At 39.9% G+C, this 16,358-nt stretch overlaps 1 protein-coding gene and 1 pseudogene across 1 annotated transcript in view; both read left to right on the top strand.

Annotated features, from left to right (window-relative positions):
- Positions 1-16,358, top strand: part of DLGAP1 (DLG associated protein 1) — a 971,691-nt gene that overhangs the window by 484,131 nt on the left and 471,202 nt on the right.
- On the top strand, positions 4,097-5,131 carry LOC117064260 (annotated as a pseudogene).

Here is a 16,358-nt window from a genome sequence, read left to right as displayed (position 1 = left end):
TTTATTAGAAAATGCATTTTACGGCCGGGCGCGGTGGCTCAAGCCTGTAATCCCAGCACTTTGGGAGGCCGAGACCGGCGGATCAAAGGTCAGGAGATCGAGATCATTATGGCTAACCCGGTGAAACCCCGTCTCTACTAAAAATACAAAAAACTAGCCGGGCGAGGTGGCGGGCGCCTGTAGTCCCAGCTACTCGGGAGGCTGAGGCAGGAGAATGGCGTAAAAACCCGGGAGGCGGAGCTAGCAGTGAGCTGAGATCCGGCCACTGCACTCCAGCCCGGGCGATAGAGCGAGACTCCGTCTCAAAAAAAAAAAAAAGAAAAAGAAAGAAAATGCATTTTACTTTTACCCATCAGGAAAAGAAAGTTCAATAGTAACCAATAATATAATATAAAAAGTAGTCAGGATAACTACAGAAGACTCCTCATAAGGCAATAGCAATGAAAAGTATGTGTTGTAGGAGATCAGAGGAGGGAAGAATCACTAGATTCAGATGATTGAGGAAATTCCTGTGAAAGAGAATCCACCACTATAGTTCATATACATATAGATGGTACAGTACACCACAAATTCTGTATTATCCAGTTCAGGCCATCCTGGGACTCCCTGAAAAATAGTCAGTCAGTCCTTTATTTCAATCTCAAGCATTTTGTCCCAAGCCCTGCAGAATCTGAAGGGCACTGGAGATTTAGGGAGAGTTTTTCTCACCTACTCCGCTCATTCTGTTGGTTGTCCCCAGTGCCCTGTTCTTAGCTGTAGAGCCTTCTGGGGCATCACGTGATACCCCTTTACCTTGGGCAGAGAACATTCCCCAGAAACTCTTCTCTTCCTTTCCCTCCCTCTAAGGTCCTTAAATCTTTTTGCAACCTTTTAATTCCCTCGCCTCACAGCCCTGCCTCCTACATGTGTAACCTTAGCAGGGGCTGTGTTCTCCGCCAGGTCTGAACCCTTGTGGGTCGGGATGAGGACGGAAGCCTTAGAGTACAGCATCAGAAGACACTTATACTTCCCTTGTGGGAACACGAATCTTTAGTCTCTTCTCCCCATGTCGAGTTATGCTGAAGTGTGTCCTTTTGCTTGCTAGCTTTGAATCAAATCACAAAGGTGACAGCGGAGCAAGTGCAGAGGAAAACTGAGTTTCTCACCAATAAAGTCCACTTTCATCTGATGGAGGCCAATGTCTGGCGTTCTGCCCATACAAAAATGCAGGCCTTTGGAGACAAACATTTCTACTTTTTAAATTGTCTCGCATTTTGAAGTTCCACTGTTTCCAATGTATTTGCTAACCATGCATTCTTTTTTTTTTTTTTTTTTTTTTTTTTTTGAGACGGAGTCTCGCTCTGTCGCCCAGACTGGAGTGCAGTGGCCGGATCTCAGCTCACTGCAAGCTCCGCCTCCCGGGTTCACGCCATTCTCCTGCCTCAGCCTCCCGAGTAGCTGGGACTACAGGCGCCCGCCACCGCGCCCGGCTAGTTTTTTTGTGTGTTTTTTTAGTAGAGACGGGGTTTCACTGTGTTAGCCAGGATGGTCTCGATCTCCTGACCTCGTGATCCGCCCGTCTCGGCCTCCCAAAGTGCTGGGATTACAGGCTTGAGCCACCGCGCCCGGCCCATGCATTCTTTAAAAATGAGAATCTATACGAAAAAGAACTATGATCTTGTCTTTAAAAAGTGACCTTAGGGCATAAGTCCAAGAGATCTATTGAACAAGATGGTGACTATAGTTAATACAGATGCATTGTATACTTGAAAATTACTACAAGAGTAGAATTTTAAATATTCTCACCACAAATACATGGCAAATCTATGAGGTAATAAATATGTTAATTAGCTTGATTATATATATGTGAATATATGATATGTGTATACATGTTTCAAAACATGTTGTATACTATAAATATATACAATATTTATTTTTCAATTCAAAAAATAAATAAATTTGTAAAAAGCCACCTGGAAAAATGGGCAGTAATAAGCATATAGACAAACTATCGGGACCCTAGAGAGAGAACAATGCAGTGAAAATTGCCGAGTGTTTTGCCTTTTTTCTTTCCGGAAAGGAGTAGGAAAGCTACGTGGCAGAAACACCTGTACATCTAAGCAAAGCTCAGGTGTCCAGCTAGGCTAGAGATGCCCTTGCTTTGCAAACACATTTAAATCACATTGAACAAAATTACTATGGGTAAAGATGAATATCCCACTTCATTTTGGACACAAATTATTTTAATGCCGTAAGCACTTTCTGCTCCCACTCATCGAGTGCAGCTGCAAAGTCTGGTGTCTCTCCTGTGGCAGAGCCTTCCTCCTCTGTGTTCCTGTTTGGAGCTGGGCTGCTCCTCCCAGGTCCTGCTTCCTCCACCCATCCAAGACTCACTTGAGGCTGTAGGTGCTGCCTCCAGATAGGTCACGATGCCTGAGATGAGCCCCCTGTAGCCTCTCCTCTCCTCCTTCCTACCATCTCTACCTCCCATTACCTTTTTTCTTTTTTTTTTCTACTTTTTTGTGTTTGTTTGTTTGTTTGTTTGTTTGAGATGAAGTCTTACTCTGTCACCCAGGCTGGAGCACAATGGCACTATCTCAATTCACTGCAACCACCACTTTCTGGGTAAAAGCAATTCTCCTGTCTCAGCCTCCCAAGTAGCTGGGATTACAGACATGTGCCACCACGCCTGGCTAATTTTTTTGTATTTTTAGTAGAGATGGAGTTTCACCATGTTGGCCAGGCTGGTCTCGAACTCCTGACCTCCAGTGATCCACTTGCCTTGACTTTGCAAAGTGCTGGGATTACAGGTGTGAGCCACTGCACCTGGCCATATTTTTACTTTTAACTGACAAATAATAATTGTGTATTTATTATTTGTCAATTATTATTATTATTTGTCAATAAAAGAATTGTTATCTCGGGGTACAATGTGATGTTTTGATCTACGTATAGAAGGATTCAATCAAGCTAATTAACATATCTGTCATCTCCCAATTTATCATTTTTTGTGGTAAGAACATTAAAAATCTATGTTAGCAATATTGAAACAAACATGATGCTTAACTGTGGTTACCATGCAGGGTAACAGTTGCAGTGTAACAGTTGCAGTGTAATAGTCTAACGGAAACTTTGTACACTTCGACCAACATCTTTTCTTTCCCCATCTCTTCCTCTCCTCTCCAGCCTCGCCTCAGGTGACCGACTTTCTACTTTCTCTAAGAGATACGCTTTTCAAAAATCCACATATAAGTGAGTTAATACAGTATAGTCATGTGTCACTTAATCATGGGAGTACATTCTGAGAAATGCATCATTAGGTGATTGACTGAGTGAACATTGTAGAGTACAACCCTAGATGGTAGAGCCTACCCCACAGCTAGACTATATGGTTTAGCACATTGCTACTAGGCTGCAAACCTGTACACTTGGTACTGTGCTGAATAGTGTAGGCAATTGTAACACCACGGTAAATATTTGTGCATGTAAACACAGAAAAACATGGTAAAAAATAGGGCTTTATAGTCTTACGAGACCGCCACTGTATATGCAGTGCAGTCTGTGGTTGACCGAAACATTATTATGTGGTACATGACTATAGTTGTTTTTCTGTGCCTGGCTTATTTCTTTTAGCGTAATGTCATGCAAGTTCATCCATGTGGGCAAATGACAGCATTTTCTTCTTTTTATGGCTTTGTAGTATTTCATTGTGTATATATACCACATTTTTTTATTTATTTATCTGTTGATGGACACTTAGGTATGTCTTTATGACTCAGTGTGGTCATTTCACCAGAGAAGTGGACTTACATATGTACACTTTCCACATACTCTTCATTTAATTCTTCCTCTAAAACCTCACTAATGCTGTTCCCCCTCCTCTGCCTCTGTCCATCAAGATCTGTCCTGTACAACAGAGTAAATTCCATATAGAAGAAGTTAAGTGTGCAACATCAACCCATAAAAAACTAGGGGGGGAATTGAATCGTCTTCGAAAGTTCTAGACTGGGAAGAGCTTTGGAACAAACCATAAAAGTGCGAATCAGGCTCTCTGCTCCTCCCATTTGATAGACAGCTATGTATTCTTATGTAAAACTAGCCATGTCCTTGGGACACCATGATAAAGGTGAAGGCCAGAGTGAACGAACTCGGTCGTATTGGGCACCTGGTCACCAGAACTGCTTTCACTCTGGTAAAGTGGATATTGTCACCATCGGTTACCCCTTCATTGACCTCAAGGACATGGTCTGCATGTTCCAGTATGATTCCACCCATGGCTAATTCCACAGCACCATCAAGACTGAGAATGGGAAGCTTGTTATCAATGAAAATTACATCACTCATTGTCCAAGGCGAGATGCCACCAAAATTAACTGAGATGATCCTGAAACTGAGTACGCCGTGGAGTCCACTGGTATCTTCATGACCATGGAGAAGACTGGGGCTCACTTGCGGGGGATACGAAAAGGGTCACCATCTCTGCCCCCTCTGCTGATGGGCATGAACGATGAGAAGTATGAAAACAGCCTCAAGACCATCAGCAATGCCTCCTGTGCCACCAGCTGCTTTGCCCCCCACTAGCCGAGGTCATCCATGACAACTTTGGAATCGTGGAAGGACTCATGACCACGGTCCACGCCATTACCGCCCCCAGAAAACTGTGGATGGCCCCTCCAAGAAACTGGTGTGACAGCCACAAGGCTCTCCAGAACATCATCCCTGTATCTACTGGTGCTACCAAGGCTGTAGGCAAGGTCATCCTGAAACTGAATAGAAAGCTTACTGGCATGGCCTTCCTTGTCTTCACCACCAATGTGTTGGTCATGGACCTGACCTGCCAGATATGATGACATCAGGAAGGTGGTGAAGCAGGCATTGGAGGGGACCTTTGAGGGCATCCAGGGCTACACTGAGCACCAGGTTGTCTCCTCTGACTTTAACAGCAACACCCACTCTTCCACTTTCGATGCTGGGGTGGGCATTGTCCTTAACAACCACTTTGTCAAGCTTATTTCCTGGTATGACAATGAATTTGGCTACAGCAACAGTGTAGTGGACCTCATGGTCCACATGGCTTCCAAGGACTAGCAGCCAGCTGGACACCAGCCCCAGCGAGAGCACGAGAGGAAGAGAGAGGCCCTCAACTGATGGGGAGTCCCTGCCACACTCAGTCCCCCATAACATTGAGACTCTCCCCTCCTCAGCTTCCATGCAGACCCCCTGAAGAGGGTGAGACCTAGGGAGCCCTACCTCATTGTGTATATCAATAAAGTCCCCTGTACTCAGCCAAAAAAAAAAAAAAAGCAGAATAAACATAATTCGTTAACTAACATTTCAGCATTTTAACACAGTTTAAAAGTAATAAGGCTGGGTGCAGTGACTCACACCTGTAATCCCAGCACTTTGAGAGGCCAAGACAAGCAGATCACTGGAAATCAGGAGTTCGATACCAGCCTAGGCAACATAGCAAAACCCTGTCTCTACTAAAAATACAAAAATTAGCTGAGAGTGGTGGCACATGCCTATGGTCCCAGCTACTCGGGAGACTGAGGCAGGAGAATTGCTTGAGCCTGGGAGGCAGAGGTTGCGGTGAGCTGAGATGGCACCACTGCACTCTAGGCTGGGTGACAGAGTGAGACTCTGTCTTAAAAATGAATAAAAATAAATAAACTGAGAAGAATCAACAAAAGCTATTAACAAATCAGCAGAAATTGTGTCAAGACAATTGTTAAAAGAGATCGTATAGCTACTAAAGAATCGTACTGAAACTTGTTAACAATTTAACCTTGTAATCTAAGATAAATGCAAATTTAAATCATGAGATATATTTTTTCTATTAAATTAACATATTTTTAAAATGATATGACTTAATCTTTGATGAGGGTGTGATGAGAATAATACCTTTATAACTTGCTGATAATGTTATAGTTTAATACAGAGTTTTTGAAAATCAATTTGTCTTGTATATTAAATGCTAAAAATGGATTCATGCCTTTGACTCCATGATTTCATTACAGGACATTCTCCTAAGAAAATAATGTAAAAAGTCATAAGTACAAAGTTATAAATACAAATAATTGAGCCTCAAATTATTTTGCAAATTAAAAAGAAATGAACAGAATAATTTTCTCCTTATATAGGTATAGATTTAAAAATTACAAAGGCTTCCCAGTAACATGAAGAAACTTAATACTAAATAAAAATATGCAGGGAACAGAGAACACCAGAAGAAAAAATAACAGTGATATGCTTAGGGTATGAGAATTATGGGTGATATTTATTTCATTTTTTCTGTTCTCTATATTTTCCGTAATACATTTGTTATTATGGTAATATGTATAACATAAAATTTACCCTTTTAACCATTTTTTTTTTTTGAGATGGAGTTTCACTCTTGTTGCCTAGGCTGGAGTGCAATGCAACCTCTGCCTCCCAGGTTCAAGCGATTCTTCTGCCTCAGCCTCCCAAGTAGCTGGGTTTACAGGCATGTACCACCACGGCCAGCTAATTTTAATATTTATTTATTTATTTATTTATTTATTTGTATTTTTAGTAGAGATGGGTTTCTCCATGTTGGTCAGGCTGGTCTCAAACTCCCGGCCTTAGGTGATTCTCCTACCTCAGCCTCTCAAAGTGCTGGGATTACAGACATGAGCCACCGCCCTCGGCCTTAACCACTCTTTAAGTGTAAAGTTTAGTGGCATTAAGTATTTCACATTGTTATACAACCATCACCACCATCCATCTCCAGAACCTTTTCATCTTCCCAAATGGAAACCCTGTACCCCTTAACACTGACTTCCCATTCCCTCTCCCCGTCTCCGCCATGGTAACCACTATTCTACTTTCTGACTCTATGAATTTGACTTCTCTAGGTACCTCATGTAAATTAAATTATACAATATTTGTGTTTTTGTGACTGGCTTATTTTACTTTGCACAATGTCTTCGAGGTTCATCCATGTTGTAGCATGTGTCAGAGTTTCCTGGCTTTTTAAGGCTAAATAATATTCTACTTTATATGTACATCACATTTTGTATCCATTCATTCTTCTAAGGGAATTCAGATTGCTTCACTTTTTGGCTATTGTGAATAATGCTGCCACAAGCATGGGTGTACCAGTATCTGTGTGAGTCCCTAGTTTCCATTTTTTTCAGTTTATACCCATAGTGGGATTGCTGGATCATATGGTAATTCTGTGTTCAATGTTTTAAACAACCACCAAGTCGTCTTCCACAGTGACTGCATTCAGGAGTTCCAATTTCTCCACATCTTTGCCAACACCTGTTTTCTGTTTCTTTAAACAATAACCATCGTAACGGGTGTGAAGCGGTATCTCACTGTGGTTTTGATCCGCATTGCCCTAATGATTAGTGATGTTGAACATCTTTTCATGTATTTATGGGCCACTTGCATATCCTGTTTGGAGAAAGATCATTTCCATTTCCTTGCCCATTTTTAATGGGGATGTTTGCTTTGTTAGTGAGTTGTATGAAGTGTTTGTTTTGCATATATATTTTTACATATAATTTTTATTTTTAATCGTAATAAAAAGCACATAAAAGTAACCATCCTTACTTCCTTTGAGTGTCAGTTCAACAGTGTTAAGTAGCTTCGCATGCTGGTGCAACAGATTTCCAGGAATCTTCATCTTGTAAAACTGAAACTCTGTACCCATTAAATAACATCTCCCCCCATTTATTTCCCCTTGCCCAGGCCCTGGCAATCACCATTCCACTTTCTGTGTCTATGGATTTGACTACTTTAGTTACCTCATATAAGTAGAATCATACAGGATTTGTCTTTTTGAGACTGATTTATTTCACTTTAGCATAATGTCCTCAATATTTATCCATGTTATACTATATGACAGGATTTCTTACCTATGTAAGACTGAATAACATGCCATGCTATGTATTGCTTTCATATTTTTTATTGTAAATTAAATTTACAATAAAATTTATTGTAAATTTATTTACAATTTATTGTAAATAAAATTGTAAAACACTACTCATCAATATGAATCTTATGCTGTCCTCTTCCCTGTTTCAATCACCTAAAACCTCTTTCCTATATTAGGCCTTTTGATATTGAATGTTTTCAGTGTCACACTCTCATTTATCTGATTAATAATAAGTTCTTTATGTTTCACTTTTAACCAAAGCAGGAACACCCGGGCAATTAGTCTAGTGAAAAAGAAAAGCAAACAGTGGCCATGCTGAGAGTGAAGCAAACCCGTGATATATTCATGGAAAAGCTGGACTTTTTCTCTCCTCGGAAAGTGAGATCTTTTTTTGTGTGAAGAACTAGTGAAATCTGAAGCTTCTCTTAGGAAGTTAAAAGTTCTTTTGAAAATATTTAAAAGCCCTGAATTAAAAGATCGTAATACAGTCACATGCAATACAACTGAATTTAGGTCAAAGATGAACTGCCTATAGGATGGTGGTCCCATAAGATTATAATAACGTGTTTTCAAGATCAGGAGATCAAGACTATCCTGGTCAACACAGTGAAACCCAGTCTCTCCTAAAATACAAAAAAATTAGCCGGGTGTGGTGGTGGGCACCTGTAGTTCCAGTTACTCAGGAGGCTGAGGCAGGGGAATCGCTTGAACCCAGGAGGCAGAGGTTACAGTGAACCGAGATCACACCATTGCACTCCAGCCTGGTAACAGAGTGAGACTCCGTCTCAAAAAAAACAAAGGGTTTTTACTGTGCCTTTTCTATGTTTAGATAGGTTTAGATACACAAATACTTCCTACGGTGTTACAATTGCCTACAGTATTCAGGACAGTCACATGCTGTGCAGATTTATAGCCTAGGATCGATGGGCTCTGGCATATAGCCGGAGTGTGTGGTAGGCTATGCTATCTAGGTCCATCTAAGTCCACTCTATGTTCACAAAAGGACAACAGCAGCACATGTCTCAGAACGTATCCTCATTGTTCCGCTGTGCATGACTCTACTGTGTTATCTTCTCTTGTGTTTTCCTTGTGAACTCTCAGCTGGTCAACATGGATCCTGAGCCTTGGGCCTTCCCCGGGACTTTCTAACCTAGATCTAGTTTGTCAGGTTTCAGAGAAAATAAAATTATCTAAAATTGAGGGGAAAAAAATTTGGCAGGCAATTTGGAGAAGACTCCTAGTTGGCCTGCCAACAACACTGGGAGAAGAAATGTAGTTGAGTTAGAAGCCGTCCAGCATGTTCCCTCGGGGATGCTCACACAGGAGCCACAGGTGAACTAGGGAAGTCCCTGGCTCCTAAAGCCTAAGCAGGAACCATAGACACCACCACGCCCCTGCTAAAGTGAATGGAGTCCCAGACCAGGAGTAGCAGGAGCACAAAGGTGACGGAGCGCATACAAACTGAGATGAATTGCAGTTTCCAGGACGGAAATGACTAGTGGCTTATTATTTGTCATTGGCTCCAGATAAATCTTACAGCCTGATTAAAAGCAAATGTGTTGACTATTTTTTTTGTTTTTTTTGGGTTTCTTTGTTTTTTTTTGTTTGTTTGTTTTTTTGCTATGGCTATTCTGACTATTCTCTTTTATTGAAAATGGTTTTTTTCTAATTAGATAGCAGCAGCCTGAAGGTAGGACCGTCTTAGTTTCTCTGTGTTCCTTATAGAATCTAGGAAATTATTTTGTACATAGTAAGTATTCAATAAATATTGGATTACTCAACTTGAATTAAAAACAGCCAGATGATGATATCTTAATAGTCACAGAATTAAGTTTCTTTGGACAGTGATTTGTTGATGTTTTTAAATTAGCTATTAGACCCAACACCCTGCAGCAAAAAGGCTTTGGTTACTTGAACTCACACTTGTTATCCTTTTGGAGTCCGAAGCCTAATTAATGTAGAATAGAGCCTCTTTTAGAATAAAAGTCCTCTGTACTACAGGCTTATTCTTTGGGTCTCTAAACACAGCCTGGGGAACAGAAAGTCTTTTGGCTTCAGGCTGAGGATAGGCACCTCCCTGCCCATCTGCCTCTCGGTGTTGCTGGCCAGGGCAGGGGGAGCCAGTGTGATTTGCCCAAACCTCCCTCCCTGAGGTGTCATGTTGCTGTGATGGTGCCACAGGAGTCTCAGGAAAGCTGAGAGCTCAACATAACAAAGTTCCTACGTGGACAGTGGTGCTCAATACTTGCTTCTTAAAAAATAGATTAGTTAGGACTATCTGATGCCAGGGACTGAATCTAGTCACTTAATAATAGGGTTATCTGTATCCCAAACACTGTATAATCCTAAAACTAAGAGAGAGAAAGAGAGTGTGTGTGTGTGTGTGTGTGTGTGTGTGTGCGTGTGTGTGCGTGTCCCAACTGCCCCAAACACACCAGGGAAACTTCTTTCAGTATAAATAACTGAAGACAGAAAAGACAGAATGAATCAACCAAAGGACTAGGGAGAGTTATATATAAACTGATATAGATAGATATAATTTTTAATTATTTTTAAATAGAGATGGGATTTTACCACGTTGCCCAGGCTGGTCTCGAACTCCCGGCTTCAAATGATCCTCCCACCTTGGCCTCCGGAAATGCTGGGATAACAGGCGTGAGCCACCATGCCCGGTCTAGTGATATAATTTTTTTTATACACACCTTGAAGTGTTGTATTTTTTACAAGTGGTATTATAGAATTTATAAACTCATAAAAAATGTAAAAACAAGGTAAACTGTAATATTTTACATGAAAACACTTCTTTAGATATAGCCTTGAAAACTGAAAACTTACACATTACAGGATTGTTATCTTGTTAGTTGGACACTGTTAAATGACCAAAGCTATTCATGGTCTCCTGATGAGAACCCAAGTAAAGAGTCTTCCCTTAGTTAATTCACAGGATCCTCCCTTACTTGACTGGACTAGCACTTTACAGTTGCATAAAATGCTGGTTTTGAATTTTTCTTGTCCTTCAATATCCACTAAGCCTGCCATGAAAATTGTTATGCTTATTGTTATAGAATCTCATGGACTGCTTAATGAAAGATGCTTAAAATAAGAATTTGCCAGGTTTAATTTTTATTGCTATTTAGAGAACAAGTTTCTAAACATATAGCCCTGACTCTTCAAAACCATCAGCCAGGAATTCTTTTTGGATACACTGATATTTCTCTGTGTTATCCTTAGTACAGCTTAGCTTACCAAAGGACAGATGGACAAAAGAGTCGTAAAGGTTAAGACTTGGAACAATATAAAATGCAGTCTGCAAACACTTGGGTAGTGCATCGTACCAGACAATTAGACATTCCAATGCTTTTTCAGAAAAAACAAAAGAATAGAATAGGCAAAATACATTGGACTTATTTATAAAACATGTTTCAGGTATACGTACACACATGTGTGATATTATGTCATATATATGTTACCATACATTTTATAAATGTCTTATGTATGTATTTACCTGTATGTATACTGGTCAGGATGTAAAATTTGTTACTATCGGTAGCAGTCAAAAAAAATGTTACGCCACTGACTTAGAGGACTTAATTCTAAATGAATGGAAAGCACTTAGAGTGAAAAGAACTCCTATCTCTGAAGAGAAATAATAGAAACTACCATCACAAACTTGTCAACAATTCACTGCAAAGTTCTTGCCAGAGGCCAGAGTCTGGTTCATGTTCTAGGTCAATGCTACAGACTGAAAGCTGAATGGAGAAAAGCGGCCTTGAGGTTATGCTGTAGCTACCGAAAGAAGGCAGGTGGAGGTAGCTGTTCTTTGGTTGCAATAACCTGGAGTAGATGTGGGGTGCTAGAGGGGGACAGACGTGAAATTGGAGGGTGGTTCCAGCTGTCTCAATGCTTGATGAAGCCTTAAATCTGTGTTCCAGCATTTCCCACTTCTGGAAATAAATGCATACTTAGCCTGGAGACAAGGGCAGAAGCAGACCTGACAGGCCCAGGGTGCAGGGCTCCTGTGGGAACCTTGAAACTAGGGCAGGGGCTTATATTTTATTCTTGAAACCCAGTTGATATTAAAGTGGATTTCAGTTCAGTTTGGGGGAAGAAAAGCCCTTTTGCTTGCATATTTGTAATGTTAATACTAATGTCAAGATATCTCTAATATGATTTAATAATAAAATATCCTTGGTTCTAGATTTAGTTTCCTGTTTGAGAATTAATTGATTAAAAACTAAGAGTGAAACTGTATTACTGTTTTGCAGTCTGATATAGGGCAAGATGTTTATCTTCTAAGTTTCTTTTTATTTTTTAGATTTTCTAGAAGATGTACTTCTTGATGAGGCCAACATTTCTCTCTCATGTCCCCCACATTTCTATTATATATTTGCTATAATTTGTAGCACTCACATTTGTTGTAAAATCGCTTTTGACAGTGTATTTGAGTTGAAGTACAAAGGTTCATTACCAAAGCTCTCTTTCTTTGGAGGGCTTTTTATTATTAGTGCTACAAAGTTGATCCTAATGGCTTCAATAAGAATACTGGGATGAAGTCGTTTTATTTTCGTTTACTTTGTTTCTAGTTGCCATATTTTACTGGAATTCCGGGGTTTGAAAATACCCAAAGAATGCATCTCATTTATTCTCTATGAGATTTAAAACTAAAACTCTGATTATTTAGCTGAAATAAAATTCAATAAATCATATTTTTATATGAAAGAAGAGAAGCCTGACAAGGGTAACTTGTAGGAGTACAATGGTAGTTAACTCATCTTAAATTCTGCATTTTCATTTTTGTAATATGTTTGCTTCTTGTTGCTCTGGAAAACGGTGTTCTGTTGCTTTACCTACAAAGACAAACATTAATCAAACTTACCACTAGTATTAAGCACTGATTAAACGCCCACATCCTAACACAACAAATCTGCTGACTTCTCTTCGTGTGCTTTCCATCTTAACACACAGACACAAACAAGACTGATAGTCCTAAGAAGGCTCTTTATCAGAAGCATTTAATCCTAGAGTCTTTTCCTTTACATATTGTATTCAAGAAAGGCTCTTTATATGAAACACATTAAAAAATTAAATAAAGATCATCGCTGGATAGAACCTCCTTAACTGCACGCTGACAGACATAGAATAGTTGGCAGAAGGAAGTTGGCACTCTTATTAAGGGCCTAATTTTGATTTTGCATAATTTGTGGATAGTCACTACAGAGCTGCATCTGTGCTAATTTCTTTGGTAGAATTTTTTTTAAGAATAGACTGAAGTCGTGAAACTGCTGTAACTTGGGCCACGGTTTTTCTGCAAGGACTGGTACCTTTACTTTATTCTGGATCTCTTTTACAAATAAGGTCCTAAACCACTGTCTTCTTTCTGTGTATATCTATTTTGTTTTGAGAACAAGCACCCTTTTCTCTTTAATATTCTTTTCCTATGGCTAGAATGGGTCCACGGTGTAACACACTCAATCAACGCCTAATTGAGTAAAATGTGGCAGAACGTTTTGGAAAAACCAGTGGTAACCATAGGAGACCCCACTGTTTTTCTCTGCCACTTAGTCTTCACGAAGGAATGACTAAAAGTTGTATTTGTTTTTAGACGATAATTATTGGTGTGTTGATTGACTACATGATCATTAGTGAGATTTCTAGTATATTGTTTTGTGATAGTAGAATTGCTGCAAAATTTGGCAGATGGAAGTTCACATAGTTTGACCTGGAAAGTTGAACTACTTCAATCTTCAAATTTTTCCTTGTAAACTATTTCGTAGTAGCAAAATAATCATAATTTACTTTGAAAATTGTTAAGGAGAATAGTATTTCTCTTTCAGAATATACATCCTATGTCCCCAGTGCTGTTCATTCATTAGTTAACTTCTTTCTCTTTGTTGTGTTGCTGGTTTCTTGCCACCTGCAAAATGTCTTTTAAAAGAAAGTTGGAGAAAGAATGCCGGGTCATTTGTATTCAAAACAAATCAACAGTTTTGTTTGTTACCAGGTCCTCTTAATTATTTCTCTTCTCGTTGTTAATTATTTTGATTATTAGTTCCTCATAGCTGCGCAGGGACAAGAAAGAAAAAAGTAAACCTCCCTTGCATGGTATTACTTATTAGCTGTTCCAATAAAGTTTGGTTGGGTATGATGATTCAAAGTTTTCAGGAAGGGCATTTTCTTTGAATTTCAATTACCTCCACTTATTCTAAATAATATTTACACAAATAATTGGATATTGGTTTGAAATCATCCTCCAAATATTACTGTGTTCTTTCTAAAACTGCATCAAACTGTGATATGTCTTTTGAAAGCCAGGAATACAAATATAAAGATGTTAAACATTTAAAAGTTCTATGATGGTCTGTTTGGGTAAAGAGATTGCACATAATATGTTTTTCAGTAACTTTCTGTGTTTCCAAGTTTTTTGTAAGGTATATAGTTAGCCATTTTATTCAGCAAGTCTTAGTTGAGTGCCTGCCATGAGCCAATGACATAGTGATTAATAGGGCTACAAAGGGAACAAGATAGACAAGTGCTAGAAATTTTACTGCATAAAATAAAAAGCGGAGATCAATAGCTGTGTAAAAATGATGTGAAATTGGGATAAGATTTAGCATTGCCTTTTAAGATGAAAGAGTATCTTAGCATATTTAAATATTAAAGGAGAGATACTAAGGGTCAGTGAAGGATTTAAGATACAGGAGAAAGAAGTGGGGCAGGGTGAGGTCCCAGTAAATTTACGCTCAGATTAGAGCAGTTATATCTCCTTCATCTAAACATGATCAAAGGCAGAAAGATGTGATAGAACTAGGTACATATTCTGGATTAGTGTCAGGAAGTTTTTCCAATAACTTATTTTATCTGTGAAGAGTAAGCAGTAAGATGAATTGTTGATAGTGATAAGCAAATGGACAAATGAAATGTTCAAAACAGCTGCAGGGAGAATGTGAAGGAGTGCTAAGAAGGGAAGTGTGGCTTGCCTCTTGGCGTCAGGTGTCCAGTGCAGTGGAGAGGCACACATTGATCCCATATGTGTATACAGGAATCAGTCTGCAAAGCTGGGTGATTTTCTCAGAAGCCCTCAACAGTTTTACTTAGTTGTGGAAATACGTAAACTCAAATTTTTTAAAATAGCTCCACGTAGTCTGAAGCCAAAAGAGGAGTCAAATGCTCTTTAAGCCAAAATAACCAAGTATGGGCTTCAGAAATGAAACAGAGTGATCAATACTACCATTGCATCTATGTTTACACTTCCTCTTTAGAGACTAGAATGTTTAAATGGAGCTTAAATGACAGCTCTCCAGAGGACAGCCTGCTCTCAAACTTCAGCAGTGGTTCTCAAACTTCAGCAGGCATCAGAGTCACCTGCAGGGCTTGTTACAACTCGGGTTCCTGGGCCTCAACCCCAGAGTTTGGGATTCAGTAGGTCTGGGTGAAGCCCTAGATTTGCATTTTTAACGAGTTCCCAGGTGCTGCAGAGTCTGTTGGTCGGGGCACCACATCTTGAGAATCACTGTTCTCAGTAAAACTCTGCAATGCCAGGACAAATATCTGCAAAGGGTAAAGTCACTGTGAGCTCATCAGTTCATAATCTATTTCTCATGCCTTGCTGATTCGCTCAGTGCCTACCACAGTACCTGGCAGTGCCTGGCTGGAGCCCAGCGACTGTTTCGAGGAAAAAAGATAAGTTAGTACTTATTGAATGCCCTCTACAATATGGTAGGCATGTTCCTTCCACCAATGTAGATAGGCACTGCCATATTTACACAAACATTAAAAGAAGATTAGTCACTCAGCAGTATGAACCGGTGGACTAGTCCTTCCTTTTTAAACTACTGTCTTCTCCAGGTTCTGAACCATCTCACCTCTGGTTTCCCTTCTGCTTCACTGGCCACCTCTTTTAGAAACCCTGGCTTTCTCCTCCTCCTCCTCCTCTCTTAGACCTCAGAACATTGAATACCCCAAGGAGCTCTTTTCCTGATGACCTTCTCCTCTATTCCTAGATGATCTCATTTAGTCCCAGGGCTTCAGATAACATTAACATACTGATGTCATCCAAGTCTGTTATCTCCAGCTCAGACATCCCTTCTCACCTCATACTCATTAATCCAGCTGCCAACTTGGCCTCTCCACTTCAATATCTAATAAACGTCTCCAATGTAACAGGTCCAAAACAACATCCTCACTTACCTCAAGCCTGCTTCTGTCCCGTCTTTCCTGCCTCAGTAGATATCATCCCCATGTATCAATTGCTCGTGCCAAAAACTTAAGCATTGTCTTGGGTTTCTTTTCTGTGCTACCTTTCCAAAACCCCTTCGATCAGTTTTGGTTCCAAAAGAGTTTCTAGTCCAATTTCTTTTTACTATCTCATCTTCTGTAACCAGAGCTTTTCTCATCCCCTAATCCATGGCAATAGCTTCATAATTCATTCCTCAGTTCCCACTCTTATCTCCAGTGGTTCATTCTCCACTGAGCAGCC

The sequence above is a fragment of the Trachypithecus francoisi genome, unplaced genomic scaffold (genome assembly GCF_009764315.1).
Source record: "Trachypithecus francoisi isolate TF-2019V2 unplaced genomic scaffold, Tfra_2.0 Lachesis_group19, whole genome shotgun sequence".
NCBI classification, from domain to species: Eukaryota; Metazoa; Chordata; class Mammalia; order Primates; family Cercopithecidae; genus Trachypithecus; species Trachypithecus francoisi.
Note: the sequence above shows the minus strand (reverse complement) of the source record. Positions and strands in the feature narration are given on the sequence as shown.